The sequence below is a fragment of the Aegilops tauschii genome, chromosome 2 (genome assembly GCF_002575655.3).
Source record: "Aegilops tauschii subsp. strangulata cultivar AL8/78 chromosome 2, Aet v6.0, whole genome shotgun sequence".
Classification (NCBI taxonomy): Eukaryota; Viridiplantae; Streptophyta; class Magnoliopsida; order Poales; family Poaceae; genus Aegilops; species Aegilops tauschii.
This window is the reverse complement of record NC_053036.3, coordinates 117,794,317-117,810,397: the sequence shown is the minus strand read 5'-3', so window position 1 is coordinate 117,810,397 and position 16,081 is coordinate 117,794,317.

Below are 16,081 nucleotides of genomic sequence, written 5' to 3'. Positions count from 1 at the left end.
ATCGGCGTTTCCGAACCGGAGTGTTCGGTAAACCAGCGGAGGTAACTACCTGGCCGCTGTGTCGGGTTGTGCGGCAAGCCTCGTGCTGTTGTGTCTTCAAAAGAAAGTTTGGGTCCAAGCAAGCAAGGGGGTGAGAAAATTTTACTTTCCGGTTTGCTCGACGGATTTTTGATGTCGGCAAAGGATCTGAATCGGAGGAAAGAATGATTACCTCTACATCATCAGCATGACTGCCTTCAGCGTCGTCCTGACAATAATCATTGTCAATGAGGTGTACGAAAAATGAACCAAGAGAGTCAAGTTCTACCTCTGATTCCGGATTACCCACATCGTCATCAGCTGGTAGATCGGAGGATGCAGTGGTCCTTTTCTTGGCAGGTTTTTTGATAACCTTGGTCTTTGGACGAACTGGCTTGACCGGTTTATCTTGCGGCTTGACCAGTTTGTCTTGTGGTGGTTTCTTGTTCCAGAATGGATCATTACCCTGTCAGAAAATAATCACACTTTCAGAGAATATTTGGACAAAAGCAACTTCAGATAAAAATATTATATGATTCTTACAGTTGGCGGTTTGTTGAAAGCGCAGAAAGGGAGTAATCCGGTTTGGGCGCAGACAGCCTCCGGTTCGTTCAGCATTTTCTTTACAGCCTCAGTGACTTCTGCATCTGTAAGCTGAATGTCAATGTGCCGCTGAGCATCCTTCAAACTCCCCGTATACTCACACATCAAACCGGAGCGCCGACTTAAGGGCAGAATACTCCAGCTTATCCAACAACGAGCAAGATCAACTCCTGTCAAACCGTTTGCCATGAAGGCTCTAAGCTTTGATAGTTGAGGAGCATAGTTGGCCCTTTCTTTTGCAGTCAACCTCTGAGGAAAAGGATGTGTGTTGCTCAGGCATTCAGGGCGGTAACCCGGCAGGGGGTTTTCATCTGGTGGAGATGTATCCTTGCAATAAAACCAGGTCTGGTTCCACTCTTTGGGGTGACTGTGGAGCTTGGGGTGAGGGAAAGTGGTTTCCTTCCTTTTCTGAACCGCCATTCCGCCCAGTTCCGTATTGGGTCCATCCGAGAACTCTGTGCGATGGTTTAAGTGAAAGAAATCCCTAAATAGTTCGACTGTAGGTTCCTCTTGCAGATAAACCTCACAGAAGACTTGGAAGTGGCAGATGTTGGTCACAGAATTGGGACCGATGTCTTGAGGGCGCAGCTGAAAATTGGCTAGTACATCTCGGAAAAATTTCGAACCGGGAGGGCTAAAACCTCGACTCAGATGGTCAACAAACACGACTACCTCTCCGTCCTTGGGTGTAGGAGGATTTTCCGGGCCAGGGACTCTCCAGTGGATGACATCTTTCTTGGCTAAAGCGCCCGTTTTAACAAGATTGTTTAACTGTTCTTCGGTTACTTGAGAAGGAGCCCAATTGCATTCATAGACTTGCTTGGCCATGGCAATGAAAGATCTGAAACATGATTATTGTCAGTTTAAGATTTACAATGGACAACTATATAGCGGTATAAGGATGTAAGCATATTGTTAAACCAGGATTGGTTATTCGTAAACCGGAGTCTGACAATGGAAACAGTACAATGATGAATGCATTGGCGGTTCAACAGGGGACTAATGGTATCTACTGGGTCATCATTTTGTATATGAAGTTAAACCGCCCAATCTAGTATTAAAAGTGTATAAGTGAAGGAAGAAACAAGTTTCACATCTTGCCATGGTAATTTCAGATCTACCGCGCGTTGGAATAACAAAATATATTCTGACCTAATTTCCAGCGTGTTAAAGGTTCACCAAGTTGAGATGAGTTTTATACAAGGCAGATGTTCTAACAAGGAAGCAGGAGTTTAAAGTACAAAGGCTTTGGAAAAAGCAGATCTAAACTAGCCATTGGTACTGCTAAAGAGAAACAAACAGATTCAAGAACTTCGAAGAACTACGAAGAACGACGAACCCTAATGGTCGATCTGGAGTAAGAAAGGAGGAACGTACTGGTGCTGAGGAAGCAGCGGAGGATTGCCGCGTTTTTCTGGTCCGATCAGGTTGATGCAGCGGCCGTCGCGGAGGAAGAAACGAAGGTCGACGGTGGCGGCGGAGCTCCAAACGATGGGCAGTGCAAGGAAGAAGATGAGGTGAAGAGATACGGGGGGGGGGGAATGAAAAGACCCCATGGCTCTATTTATAAGGGCAGAAAGATAAGCACCAGGCGCGAAAATCGAGGAGCCTAAATTTTGGATATGAGGCAGAGCTGTCGCCTCGATTGTCGGAGGCTCATTAATGAAGGTGGATTATACACAGTTTTAAATAACAGGTGACGTCACGGCGGTTTACCATGATCCTAGAAGATGAGGTCACGGCGGTTTACAAGATTATGTGAAGATGTTGAAGAAGAAATTTTCTTAAGTATTGAGGATTGACATGAACCAGTTCAAATCAATCTGGAGCCTAATGTTGGGGATATTACCACTGGGCGTAAACTGGCCAGGAGAGGCCGGGTTAACCCCATAAGTAGTTCATCTGTATCTGAAGTCCATGAAGACAGACGGTGACGCTTTATGAAGGTCCAGGGCCCAAAGCCGGTTTAAGGCCTATAGACATAAACCGGCATTGATATGTAAACTTGTGTTGTAAGATAGAAGTAGCAGAGACCGAGCCGAACACGATTATGAGCCGGCCTCAGGATTCTGTAAACCGACGGGCGTCAACCCATGTATATAAGGGGACGACCCGGCGGCGGTTCAAGGACAGTAGACAAAAACTCGAGACTCAGGCAAAGCGTATTCGCTCCCTGGTCATCGAAACCCTAGCAATTCCATCACAACTAGACGTAGGTTTTTACCTTCATCATAAGGGGCCGAACTAGTATAAACTCTCTTGCGTCCCTTGTCCGCTTTAACCCTTTTAAGCTAGCCCGTAGCGATGGCTCCACGACTAAGTCCTTTCTCTAGGACATCTGCCGTGACAAAACCACGACAGAGGCAGAGCGGCTCGGGCAGGGAGGCGCGATGCAGCAGGAGAGGAGGAGCACATCGGTGAGGCGAGGAAGAGCGAGGCCAACGGCGATGCAGCCTCACCGGGCTCGGGCGGAGCCAGCCGGCCTCCAGGCCGCGCGCGCAGAGGTGCGGCAGTGGGGGCGCTGGCGGCCATGGCGTCGGCCAGGGGAGGCGCAGGCCGCGGCGGCAGGAGACGGCGCGCGGGTGGAGGGGCGGCCGCAGGCTCGGCTGGGCGGAGCGGCACGGGCGAGGCGCAGACACGGCCGTGGACTTAGGCCACAGCGGCAGCGGGGGCGGCGCGACGCGCGGGAGGGCAGGGGGAGCGAGCGGCGGCGAGTCTAGCGCGCGCCTGCCGCGCCTCCCCTGGCGGCGCAAGGTGGGAGACAGGATCAGGAGAGAGGAGCGAGGTTCGATCGGGCTAGGTTAGGTTGCGGCTGGGCTGGGCTTTAGGCCAAATAGGCCGGCCGGGTTAGTTGCTAGGCTGCTCGCTCTCTCTCTCTCCATCTCCTAATTCTCCTCTCTTTTTTTGTTTATTAAATATAAATAGAGAAAGAGTAAATGTTATAGAGGTATATGAATGGTATTCTCGGAAGATGTTATTTTTTCTGGACTTGCAAAAATGTACTTGTTCCAAGAAATGTAGAAGCGGTCAATGCAAGGTTTAAATTCAAACTCATTTGAATTCAATTCAAATGGGTTTGAACTAGGACTAGGTTTTAGATGTGTCCAAAAATTATGAAAATCTTGTGGAGCTTGGCAAAGTGATAAAAGAATTATCGGTATAGTTTGGGGACTAACCTTGAAGTAGAAAAAAGCATGGGATTTTTGGAATGGCACAAAAGGAATTTGGAAGAGCAATTGTATAAAATAGAAGGAAGGCTCAAATGATTTTTTTTAAATGTTCACAGTTTTAAATTTTGTGTGAATTATTTAATGGCATGATGTAATGCAAATGCAAAAAATAAGACAAACATTATAAACTATGCAAGTTAGTGGAAAGTATGGAATTTATCGATTAAAAGATCAAAAATAAAACAAGGTAGAATCATAGGCAGGCAATGTGCCGTGCTAACATGGAGAAGCCCATCTTTAGCACCCGTCACGGACTCATGAGGAGGAATCGAAGTCTGGTGTAAAGTAGGGCATTGTCCTCGATGCTCCTCCAATAATGTTGGATCCCTGTTAAGACTGAGTTCATGTTGCTTGAGTGAAGTATTATTTAATTCATAACGATGCACAGTTTTATCTGGTCTGGTTTCACCATTTAAGATCATGGAACAAACCATGTATTGGGATGGATAAAGGCGAGGTGTGTGATTCATCAATATAGGTAAAGCAGGGTCTCTCATTCCTTGAGATCGCTACCATGTCCACACAAGTTTTACGTGGTTTGTTCTCCCGTTGCAACGCACGGGCATATTTCCTATTTCCTAGTAATAATAAACCAGCGATTGCTTCTGGTCGTACGTCATTGTCATTTTTATAGAAAAGTCCCTCTGTTCTAAGAATTCAACCCGCAGTCCTATTGCAAGTGGCTAAAAACGTTTCATTCTTGCAAAAAAGACCCTGCGTTTTTCGAGTGATGAACCCACGCGGCCACAATGGAGAAGAACGACAGGGGCTGGAGCTTGCAAGGCCCGATTCGTGCGCGGCAGGGGGAGGGGGGCGTATCCAGATGCGGGCGGCGAGGCGGCGGTCGCCGGTGACGATGAGGAAGGCCAAAGCAAAAATTCATCCATGACTCCTGGGCAGAAAGGAGACAGGGAGGTGAGGGAGAGAAGAAGGAAGAAAGGAGGGGCGTTGCAGTTCAGACGAGGAGGCGGCTTGCTGCAGCAGACAACAGCGCGACCAGGAGGTGCGGCGGTGCGGTGCAGGGGCCGTCGCGGCGGTGGTGGGCACAACGTCATGGCGACAGAGGCAGAGCGGCTCGGGCAGGGAGGCGCGATGCAGCAGGAGAGGAGGAGCACAGCGGTGAGGTGAGGAAGAGCGAGGCCAACGGCGATGCAGCCTCACCGGGCTCGGGCGGAGCCAGCCGGCCTCCCAGGCGGCGCGCACAGAGGCGCGACAGTGGGCATGGAAGGGCACCGGCCAGGGCAGGCGCAGGCCGCAGCGGCCGGAGACGACGCGCGGGTGGAGGGGCGGCCGTGGGCTCAGCTGGGCGGAGCGGCACGGGCGAGGCGCAGACACGGCCGTGGACTTAGGCCACAACGGCAGCGGGGGCGGCGCGGCGCGCGGGAGGGTAGGGGGCGCGAGCGGCGGTGAGTCTAGCGCGCGCCTGCCGCGCCTCCCCTGGCGGCGCAAGGTGGGAGAAGGGATCGGGAGAGAGGAGCGAGGTTCGATCGGGCTAGGTTAGGTTGCGGCTGGGCTGGGCTTTAGGCTAAATAGGCCGGCCGGGTTAGTTGCTAGGCTGCTCTCTCTCTCTCTCTCTCTCTCCTAATTCTCCTCTCTTTTTTTGTTTATTAATTATAAATAGAGAAAGAGTAAATGTTATAGAGGTATATGAATGGTATTCTGGGAAGATGTTATTTTTTCTGGACTTGCAAAAAATTACTTGTTCCAAGAAATGTAGAAGTGGTCAATGCAAGGTTTAAATTCAAACTCATTTGAATTTATGTTCAAATGGGTTTGAACTAGGACTAGGTTTTAGACGTGTCCAAAAATTATGATAATCTTGTGGAGCTTGGCAAAGTGATAAAAGAATTATTGGTACAGTTTGGGGACTAACCTTGAAGTAACAAAAGCATGGGATTTTTGGAATGGCTCAAAAGGAATTTGGAAGAGCAATTGTATAAAATAGAAGGAAGGCTGAAATGATTTTTTGTAAATGTGCACAGTTTTAAATTTTGTGTGAATTATTTAATGGCATGATGTAATGCAAATGCAAAAAATAAGACAAACATTATAAAATATGCAAGTTAGTGGAAAGTATGGAATTTATCGATTAAAAGATCAAAAATAAAACAAGGTAGAATCATAGGCAGGCAACGTGCCGTGCTAACATGGAGAAGCCCATCTTTAGCACCCGTCACGGACTCATGAGGAGGAACCGAAGTCTGGTGTAAAGTAGGGCATTGTCCTCGATGCTCCTCCAATAATGTTGGATCCCTGTTAAGACCGAGTTCATGTTGCTTGAGTGAAGTATTATTTAATTCATAACGATGCACCGTTTTATCTGGTCTGGTTTCACCATTTAAGATCATGGAACAAACCATGTATTGGGATGGATAAAGGCGAGGTGTGTGATTCATCAATATAGGTAAAGCAGGGTCTCTCATTCCTTGAGATCGCTACCATGTCCACACAAGTTTTACGTGGTTTGGTCTCCCGTTGCAACGCACGGGCATATTTCCTATTTCCTAGTAATAATAAACCAGCGATTGCTTCTGGTCGTACGTTATTGTCATTTTTACATAAAAGTCCCTCTGTTCTAAGAATTCAACCCGCAGTCCTATTGCAAGTGGCTAAAAACGTTTCATTGTTGCAAAAAAGACCCTTCATTTTTCAAGTGATGAACCCACGCGGCCACGATGGAGAAGAACGACAGGGGCTGGAGCTTGCAAGGCCTGATTCGTGCGCGGCAGGGGGAGGGGGGGCGGATCCAGATGTGGGCGGCGAGGCGGTGGTCGCCGGTGACGATGAGGAAGGCCAGAGCAAAAATTCATCCATGACTCCTGGGCAGAAAGGAGACAGGGAGGTGAGGGAGAGAAGAAGGAAGAAAGGAGGGGCGTTGCGGTTCAGACGAGGAGGCAGCTTGCTGCAGCAGACAACAGCGCGACCAGGAGGTGCGGCGGCGCGGTGCAGGGGCCGTCGCGGCGGTAGTGGGCACAGCGTCATGGCGACGGAGGCAGAGCGGCTCGGGCAGGGAGGCGCGATGCAGCAGGAGAGGAGGAGCACAGCGGTGAGGCGAGGAAGAGCGAGGCCAACGGCGATGCAGCCTCACCGGCCTCGGGCGGAGCCAGCCGGCCTCCCAGGCCGCGCGCGTAGATGCGCGACAGTGGGCACGGAAGGGCGCCGGCGGCCTTGGCGCCGGCCAGGGGAGGCGCAGGCCGCGGCAGCCGGAGACGGCGCGCGGGTGGAGGGTCGGCCGTGGGCTCGGCTGGGCGGAGCGGCACGGGCGAGGCGCGAACGCGGCCGTGGACTTAGGCCACAGCGGCAGCGGGGGCGGCGCGACGCGCGGGAGGGCAGGGGTAGCGAGCGGCGGCGAGTCTAGCGCGCGCCTGCCGTGCCTCCCCTCGCGGCGCAAGGTGGGAGAAGGGATCGGGAGAGAGGAGCGAGGTTCGATCGGGCTAGGTTAGGTTGCGGCTGGGCTGGGCTTTCGGCCAAATAGGCCGGCCGGGTTAGTTGCTAGGCTGCTCTCTCTCTCCATCTCCTAATTCTCCTCTCTTTTTTTATTAAATATAAATAGAGAAAGAGTAAATGTTATAGAGGTATATGAATGGTATTTTGGCTCAATAGAAATTTGGAAGAGCAATTGTATAAAATAGAAGGAAGGCTAAAATGATTTTTCGTAAATGTTCACAGTTTTAAATTTTGTGTGAATTATTTAATGGCATGATGTAATGCAAATGCAAAAAAATATGACAAACATTATAAACTATGCAAGTTAGTGGAAAATATAGTATTTATCGATTAAAAGATCAAAAATAAAACAAGGTAGAATCATAGGCAGGCAACGTGCCGTGCTAACATGGATAAGCCCCACTTTAGCACCCGTCATGGACTCATGAGGAGGAATCGAAGTCTGTTGTAAAGTAGGGCATTGTTCTCGATGCTCCTCCAATAATGTTGGATCCCTGTTAAGACCGAGTTCATGTTGCTTGAGTGAAGTATTATTTAATTCATAACGATGCACAGTTTTATCTGGTCTGGTTTCACCATTTAAGATCATGAAACAAACCATGTATTAGGATGTAAAAAGTCCATTTTACTACCCTGAATAAAGTGGGTGGTTCACTTTACCCCTGATCTATTTTTCGGCTCCTTCTACCCCCCAAACAAACCAGAACCGGACAAAACACCCCTGGCTGGTTTGTCTTCACTCGCTGCTGATGTGGCACTAGTCAAGAGCGGTTTTGACCTCGGTGGGCCCTCCTTGTCAGGTCGGGCATGGGCATCCCCGTCGCTCCCCCTCGCGCTTCATTCCAGCTCCAGTGCGACCCCGCCGACGAGCCGCGTCGCCACCTGATCCATCCTCGCGCTGGCCTGCCTCCTCCCGCGGCTACGCCGCCCCGCCGTTCGCCGTGGCGATCTCGGTGAGCACCCCGCTCGGCCACGCCACGCTCCTCTGTGGCGTTGGCTCCGCCGCCGTCCACCCCGTCGCTGCTTCGGCCGCGCGCCTGCTTCGCCCATCCTCCTCCCCGAGTTTGCGCCGTCGACCCCGGCCGCCCTCGCGCGCTGCTCGCGCCGTCGTCCCCGGCTGCCCGCCGGCTCCGACCGCCCCCGCTCCGCCCTCTCGCGCGCGGCCCCGTCCCCGCCCAAGCCGGTCCGCGCCACTCTGCCCTCGCGCGCGCAAACCCGTCGCTGCGCCTGGCCGCACCCGGCCTCCCACGCTCGGCGCGCGCCGGCTCCGCCCGCCCCCGCTATGGCCTCGCGTGCGTGGCCCCGTCTGCGCCCAAGCCGGTCCGCGCCGCTCTGCCCTCGCGCGCGTGAACCCGTTGCTGCGCCTGGCCGCGCCCGGCCTCCCCCGCTCGGCGCGTGACGGCTTCGCCCGCCCCGGCCGCCTGCCGGCTCGGCGTGCACCGGCCGCCGCCGCTGTGGCCGGCTGCTATTGCAGTAGGGGGCCGCCCGTTTTTTCTTTTTCTATTTGTTTTTTTAAGCTAACAAGTGGGACCCACCCGCAGGTCAAATACCATCTTTGACTGTGTCCGCATCACCATCTGGTCTGGGTAAACCATCTAGGGTGTTTTTTTGTCCGGTATGAGATATTTTAGGGGGGGTATAGGAACCCAAAAAATAGATCAGGGGTAAAGTGAACCACCCACTTTATTCAGAGTAGTAAAATGGACTTTTTCTATTGGGATGGATAAAGGCGAGGTGTATGATTCATCAATATAGGTAAAGCAGGGTCTCTCATTCCTTGAGATCGCTACCATGTCCACACAAGTTTTACGTGGTTTGTTCTCCCGTTGCAACGCACGAACATATTTCCTAGTAGTGAATAGTGCATGTGCTAGAAATACATGATTTTTTTTGTCCAGCTCATAGCGAAGTGTATTTTTTTTTCTGCAAAAAAAAATACCCCCCTTTTCTGCTAAGTGAAATTGAGTAGCGGAGCGTTATAGGAACCTCACTTGCCGGCTTGCCGCAGTCGCTAGGCCTGGTGATGCAGAAAGATCATCCGTAGCCGCAGTGTTGGCGCCTCTGCTTTCTTACTACTACCTCTAAAGATCCATGGCATGGTTTGTTCGATGAATTACTGTGATGTGTATGGGCATTGCGCCGCGATTTAGTGACACTACTTTGTGGAGAGAACTTATTCTGCTAGTTGTTCGGTTTAGCTTACTGTTGCCTGAACTATGGATTCTTATTGGCACCAAGTAGTTGTACTATATTTGCATGGTGTCTTGCGAATAAAGTTGATAAAACACATAGCTAGTGTCGTGGCTGAAGCAGTGTGCTTGGTGTTGAATGGGTATACAATGTGGAGCAAGAGCAGATGCATTCTGTCAATGAAACAGCACATCCACCAGATGATCGATACCACCGAGGATTGCAGAAGGAATAGAGGGGGTTATTTGGAACCAAGCACACTGCAAGATGACATGTCATTCATCATCTGAGTTGCAGTAACACAGCTAGTGAAGATCTGCCACCATATATTCAGGGCGTCACAGGCTCGGGAGCCTGATCAGTCTCTGCCATTTCCTTATAGTTATATCCACGGATGTTTAGTTCCTTTGTGCTAGACCTAGTGAAGTAAAGAAAGGGTAATTCACAGCTATCCTGAGCTCATATGCTCCCATGAACGGCAAATTCGAAAAAAAGAAAAATAAACTAAAAAAAAGTTGCATCAAATGCGCATCAATGAATGGTCTTTCCTTGACGATGTCAAAGTCGCTCGCGCGGATCCCCTCGGCCCTGCCGCAGTCGCTCGGCCGGCTGAGGATTGCCGGCGCCGGGTGATGCAGAAGGATCATCCGTAGCCATCTACCATCCTCGACGTTGGCGGCGCACCGACTCTGTTTTTCCAAAGGTTAAGGTTAGGGTGTGCTATACAACTCCGGCTCGAACTTGCCTGATCAAACTGAGAATTCCTTATATAATTTTATGCCCGATTAAATCGAATCGGTAACCAAAACCGCGTCCTTCCTTATATAATCTGACGCCCGCTGTTTAAGTTTCGCTCAAAGCCACAGCTGATTCCTACGCTCTCATGTCTCATCTCCTGCAGATCGAAAGGTTTCTGCTATGGCGGGGAAGAGACGCGCAGATCTCCCCGCGTCTCCTCATCCGCCTCGCAAGAAGACCGCGTTCGTCGGCACGCCGTGCTCACGGCCGTCTCTTGCCAGCCTCCCAGACGACCTGACCTCGGAGATCCTATCACGGCTCCCCGCCAGGTCCGCGGCGAGGCTCAAGTGCGTCTGCAAGGGGTGGCTCTCCGTGGTATCCAGCCGGTGCTTCGCCGACGCGCACCTAGAGCTCTCAAGGTCTCGGCCAAGGATGCTCATACTGCCTTGCGAGTACTCCCCAGGGAAGAAGGCTGCGTTCTCGATGAGATTCTACGAGTACAATGGCGGCCTTGCGTCAAAGCTGGTGCACAGTGAGGAATTTCCAATGGGCATTGGTCGATGGACCCAGCCTCTGCATTGCGACGGCCTGATCCTCACCTCCACCGGTGACCACGAGATAATGGTCCGCAATCTTCTGACCAGAGAGTTTGTCTTCCTGCCGAAGGGCAGCCAGAACCAAGAGCAGCAGCACCGGAAGAAAATCTTATACGACCTGGGTCGTACGCTGCCGAACGTGAGACCCTGTCTAGCGCCTGACACCTGGAGAAACGAATCTCAAAGCAACATGAATCCCGTTTCCATTCCCGACTTGCAGCCGCCCCGTTTTCCAAATCCCTAATCCCTTTTCCTTCGCCGCCGCCCTACGCTCGCTCGCCGCCGTCGCCGCCGCCGCAACTTTTCTGCTCACTCTGTCGCGGAAGTACCGAGCCCGTCTCCGCTGCTCTCCCACGCCGTCCACAACCATGCTCATCGACGCCCCGGCAGCTCGCCCATGGAGGCGCAACTCCTCTGCTCGCTGCGTCGCTAGCCACTGGTGCTCCTTCCACGGCCATGCTCCTCATCCGCCCCGCTCACGGCACCACCTACTGCTTTACTCCGCCGGCTGTGGCCTGGCAACTCGGCGTTGGAGTTGTTACCTGCTGCTGCTGGCTGCATCTTGACACATGGTGCTGGACACTGACGAAAATGCAGAGCTTGATGTTCTGTCGACACTGACGAAAGACGGGCAACATGCATGATGGCAAAAGGAAGATAGAAGAAACAGCAAAACGATCGGCAGATCTCCGGCTCGATTTACTGTTGTGCATGCCTGTGTGGATCATGATTCAGTGCTTTCTACAAATGTATGTGAGATGTTGTTTCAGTCAGCAAAACAACAAAATCAGGAAGTCAAGTCAAGTTGTTTAGGATAGCTGATGTTTTGTTCATTTTTCTTCAGAATTTTATTCTGAAGTCAAGTAATATAGGATGGCTGATGAGATCATGGAGCTTTTCTGTATAAATGAATTTATGTACTCCCTCCGTCCCAAAATTCTTGTCTAGGGAGTACATTGTGAATAAAAGTTCCTGGTATTTGCAGATTTATTGTCCTACTTGTTATATTTGTGATCAACTGAACAAAACATCCCAGATTTACAGCTCTAATCAAGCACCAACAATATACAGGGAAAAAAAACTGCCTTTGTTCAGTATTGTACAGCTCAAATCAAGCACCAACAATATACAGGGAAAAAAAACTGCCTTTGTTCAGTATTGTACAGCTCAAATCAAGCACCAACAATATACAGGGAAAATTCTTATTGAGTCGGCGGTGCCGCAAGTGCAGGCGCCCACGAGCATGGTCGTGGCCGTCGGGGACTAGCAGTTGGCTACTTCTGACGGGAGTGGAGCACCACCAGCAAGGAGTCACGCCCGGCCGGCATCGAGGGGCATCCCCGTGGCCAAATGTGGAGAGCAGTTACGACGGTGCCGTGAGTACTGCCGGCGGGGATGGAACGCGCCGTGCTGGGGTGGTGTACCTGGCGTCGAGGAGCACACCGGCGGCGATGTGACGAGCAGGCTGCAGCTTGGGTCGTTGACTCGTTGGAGAGATTTGGAAACGGGGAAGTGGGGAACGAGATGCTGCTGCTTTAGGATTCGTAATGCCAGGTGTCGCACGCGGGAGAAGGTCTCACGAGCAGCTGTATGCGACCCGGTCGCATAGGATTTTTTCCCAGCAGCACCGGGTTGGGTTTGGTTTCGACCCACGCAGCAGAAAGTACAAAGCAGCGAGCTATTTCTATCAGAGGCAACATTGCCTCTGAGAGCGTCTGCAGGTTCGAGGTGCTCACCCTGGGAACCAACACCGTCTGGAGGCGAACCGTCGATCCCCCGTACCCGACTCGCGCGGTAACCCCGGCCCACGTCCGAGGCTTCATTTACTGGAGATCTGCTGATTTGCCAGATGAAAGCAACCCCGAGGTGTTCATCCGCTTCAGCTTAGCTGACGAGACTTTCAGCCTGATCCCGTATCCTCCGTGTGACGCGCAGCCTGTTGGTTTCATAGAATTGGAGGGCGAGCTGTGCTGTGCTTGCTTCGCAAAGCCGTGTGAGGTGGTGGAGATCTGGGCTTGTGATAACACGGATGCGCCGACATGGACTCGACGCCTCGTCGTCCCGCTTCCGCGAGAGATTGTTGTGCCCGTCCCTGGCGGGCTTTTCAGATGCCCCAAAGTTGCCTTTCACGGCAAGGCCGGATTTGCTGTTTGTTATTGCTGACCGCGAGCTGTTCCGGTATGACATTGGAAATGCCACGATGAAGAAGGTTCCTGTGGCAATCAAGGACTTGTGGTACTATCAACCTGATAGGAACAACTACTTGCCGTATTCGGGTAAGGAAATGGTTTCGAAACCGTTAATTATGTGGAGAGTCTAGTACAGATAAGTGGGTACTGAAGTTGGCTCTACACTTTGTCTTCGTGAAGCACCTGGTTTCTTCTCTTCCGGCACACATTTTTGAATCTAATGACTCCTCATTGGTCAGAATCCAGCAGACTTTGAATAATAGGTAATACCATGATGTGATGTATTGTTTCTTGTTATACCCCCTCCGATTTTTTTTACTCTGCGTATTAGATTTGTGTCCAATCGGTTTTTACAAAGTTTGACTAAAATTATATTTAAAAAATATCAACATCTACAATACGAAGTGTATATACTATGAAACTACATTTCATAATGAGTCTAACAATATTTGCCGGAGAACCGACGGCGGGAGCGATTAGAGTGGCTAGAGGAAGAACCGGTACCTACATGCGGCGCAGAGGATTTTGCCGGGGCTGTGTGGGCCGCTTCCCGGCCAATCCATGGCAAGGTGTAGCCGCCGATGGCCGAAAACGCCAAATCCGGCGGCGGCGACATCAGCCACAGATCCCCTCGATTTTCGGCCGACGGAGGGACGAGGAGGTGGTGGGGTACAGCGGCGGAGGCCTACCAGGCTTCCCCGGCGGCTGGCCGATGCCGGCAGGGAGTGGGGAGGGGTAGGAGGGGCGACGGGGGCGAAGATGCGGTGGAGCAGAGGTGAGCCGCGCTGTTTTACTCGGTGGAGCAAAGAGGGGGTAAAAATAAGAAAAAATTTATGGAGAGGAGTAAAATTTTACTCCGTTAGGCCGGATAGGGGATCGGCTAGGTGCTGGTCAGTGGAGTAAAAAGTTAAATATGTTGGGGAACGCAGTATTTCAAATTTTTTACCTACGATCACGCAAGATCTATCTATGTGATGCATAGCAACGAGCGGGAGAGTGTGTCCACGTACCCTCGTAGACCGAAAGCGGAAGCGTTAAGTAACGCAGTTGATGTACGTCTTCGCGATCCAACCAATCAAGTACCGAACGCACGGCACCTCCGCGATCTGCACACGTTCAGCTCGGTGACGTCCCTTGAACTCTTGATCCAGCTGAGTGTTGGGAACACAGTAATTTTAAAAAAATCCTACGCACACGCAAGATCCATCTAGGTGATGCATAGCAACGAGAGGGGAGAGTGTTGTCTACGTACCCTCGTAGACCGAAAGCAGAAGTGTTATGACAACGCGATTGATGTAGTCATACGTCTTCACGATCCGACCGATCCTAGTACCGAAAGTACGGCACCTCCGCGATCTGCACACGTTCAGCCCGGTGACGTCCCACGAACTCTCGATCCAGCTGAGTGTCGAGGGAGAGCTTCGTCAGCACGACGGTGTGATGACGGTGATGATGAAGTTACCGGCGTAGGGCTTCGCCTAAGCACTACGACGATATGACCGAGGTGGATTATGGTGGAGGGGGGCACCGCACACGGCTAAGACAGTTGTCTGTTGTGTGTTCTAGGGTGCCCCCTGCCCCCGTATATAAAGGAGCAAGGGGGAGGCCGGCCGGCCCTAGGGCGCGCCAAGGAGGGGAGGAATCCTCCTCCTAGTAGAAGTAGGATTCCTCCTTTCCTAGTCCTACTAGGAGGAGGAAGGAAGGAGTGGGAGAGGCGAAGGAAAGGGGCGCGCCACCCCCCTCATAGTCCAATTTGGACTCAAGGGGAGGGGCGTGCGCGGCCTGCCCTGGCAGCCCCTCTCTCTCAACTAAGGCTCATCTAGGCCCACTAGTTCCGGGGGGGGGGGGGGGGTCCGGTAACCCTCCGGCACTCCGGTTTTCTCCGAAATCACCCGGAACATTTCTGGTGTCCGAATATAGCCGTCCAATATATCAATCTTTATGTCTCGACCATTTCGAGACTCCTCGTCATGTCCGTGATCATATCCGGGACTCCGAACTAACTTCGGTACATCAAAAGACATAAACTCATAATACCGATCGTCACCGAACGTTAAGCGTGCGGACCCTACAGGTTCGAGAACAATGTAGACATGACCGAGACACGTCTCCGGTCAATAACCAATAGCGGAACCTGGATGTTCATATTGGCTCCCACCTATTCTACGAAGATCTTTATTGGTCAAACCGCATAACAACATACGTTGTTCCCTTTGTCATCGGTATGTTACTTGCCCGAGATTCGATCGTCGGTATCTCAATACCTAGTTCAATCTCGTTACCGGCAAGTCTCTTTACTCGTTCCGTAATGCATCATCCCGCAACTAACTCATTAGTCACATTGCTTGCAAGGCTTGTAGTGATGTGCATTACCGAGAGGGCCCAGAGATACCTCTCCGACAATCGGAGTGACAAATCCTAATCTCGATCTATGCCAACTCAACAAACACCATCGAAGACACCTGTAGAGCACCTTTATAATCACCCAGTTACGTTGTGACATTTGGAAGCACACTAAGTGTTCCTCCAGTATTCGGGAGTTGCATAATCTCATAGTCATAGGAACATGTATAAGTCATGAAGAAAGCAATAGCAAATAAACTAAACGATCAAGTGCTAGGCTAACGGAATGGGTCAAGTCAATCGCATCATTCTCTAATGATGTGATCCCGTTAATCAAATGACAACTCATGTCTATGGCTAGCAAACTTAACCATCTTTGATTCAACGAGCTAGTCAAGTAGAGGCATACTAGTGACACTCTGTTTGTCTATGTATTCACACATGTACTAAGTTTCCGGTTAATACAATTCTAGCATGAATAATAAACATTTATCATAATATAAGGAAATATAAATAACAGCTTTATTATTGCATCTAGGGCATATTTCCTTCAGTCTCCCACTTGCACTAGAGTCAATAATCTAGTTCACATCGCCATGTGATTTAACACCAATAGTTCACATCTTTATGTGATTAGTTCACATCTCCATGTGAGTAATACCCAAAGGGTTTACTAGAGTCAATAATCTAGTTCACATCGCTATGTGATTAACACCCAAAGAGTGAT